At 36.2% G+C, this 1488-nt stretch overlaps 1 protein-coding gene across 4 annotated transcripts in view; it reads right to left on the bottom strand.

Annotated features, from left to right (window-relative positions):
- Positions 1 to 1488, bottom strand: part of PCDH9 (protocadherin 9) — a 1003512-nt gene that overhangs the window by 599253 nt on the left and 402771 nt on the right. The window lies entirely within an intron of this gene.

Raw genomic sequence — 1488 nt, 5'->3', positions numbered from 1 at the left:
AAAGAACAGTTGTTGAACAAAAGTGCTGAGGAAGAAAACCCAACACATGTTCTCAATCACTTTGTCATGGTGGGAAGCTAAGGGAAGTACAAGAATTATAGAACAGGAACAATACGAAGGGAAGGAGTGAGCCAAGGTTTAAAAGCACAACAGTTAGATTGAGTTTTGCAAATATATTAAAAATTTAAAACACTTGTTCCTAAAACAGAATCTTCATTTTTTTCCCTCTGTTTTATTTTTTTCTTTAAAAAAAAAAATTGCCAGAATAGTTTGGGAACATCCTAACTGACTTTTAAAGTGGCTTTCCAAATAGTTTGGGAACATGTGAAAAGACTTAAAAGTGAATTTTTAAATATGGTTAAAATAATTTACCCTTAGTCACGTTGCAGGCAAATCCTCTGAGGCATCCTTAAGAGCTCATTAATGGACACTTCAGGTAGCTGGATGCATTTGCTTCACAAACGAACCCTAATATTACATAAATAGAGCATTCAATCCCGGAATGCTGTATTCTATTATTATTTTTGGATGTACTTAAATTTTTCTGTACAATTTTAAGCTTATCTTTACCAAAATGACTCAATACTGGTATTTAAGTAGCTAGAACCTATGGGAAAAAATGTAAGCATTTTGATTTACATTAGTTTATCTTTAATACCAGTTACCAGCTGTCATCTAGGGGATTCTGACTCGTGGAGATCTTATATGGGTCAGAGCGGAGCTGTGCTCCGTTGGGTTTTTAGTGCCTAAGTTTTTGAACATAGATCACCAGGCCTTTCTTCCAAGGTACTTCTGGGTGGACTCATACTTAACCTTTTGGGTAGCAGCCAAATGTGTTAACAGTTTCCACCACCCAGAGATTCCTTTTTCTTTAATGGAAACTGTTTATGTTTTACAAGTTTTCACAGGCCAGAGAGGTCACATAATACAGATTAAATTAGATGATTTTCAGGGGTCTTTGCTAAGACACATCACAAAATATCATTCCTACTGCTTAGTGATGGATTTCTGATGAACATTACAGGGAGGGAAGTGGGGTATACAGGGACTGTCAATTTCCTTCTCAATGTGCTACTGTAAAGTCTCATCCCAGTATGGTAGAGATTGTTTTCAGGTCATACATCCTTTGACTACTTCCAAAGTAAATTTTTACATTATGGTAGTTGTACCCACAACTGATATGTAGCAATATTAAGTGGCTGAGTTTTTGAAAATACACTTGTTGAAATATATGCCTTTATCTGTTTTCAAAATATAACTTGTGTCATATATGCATACTTATCCTCAGCCTATGCAGAATTAAAGGCTATCCCTGAATTTTATTATTTCAAGTTTATTAACTTAGTACAAAATTTCACTCTCTTAACCACTACGCCACCAGGCAAGGTCAAAGAAACTCCATAGACACATCCAAACTCCCTGAGGGACCGAATTATTGGGCTGAGAGCTGTGAGGACCGTGATCTCAGGGAACATCTAGCTCAATTGG

Source organism: Trichechus manatus, unplaced genomic scaffold (assembly GCF_000243295.1).
Source record: "Trichechus manatus latirostris isolate Lorelei unplaced genomic scaffold, TriManLat1.0 scaffold00158, whole genome shotgun sequence".
Taxonomy (NCBI): domain Eukaryota; kingdom Metazoa; phylum Chordata; class Mammalia; order Sirenia; family Trichechidae; genus Trichechus; species Trichechus manatus.
The sequence above is the reverse complement of the archived record's forward strand: the minus strand, read 5'-3'. Positions and strand labels throughout refer to the sequence as shown.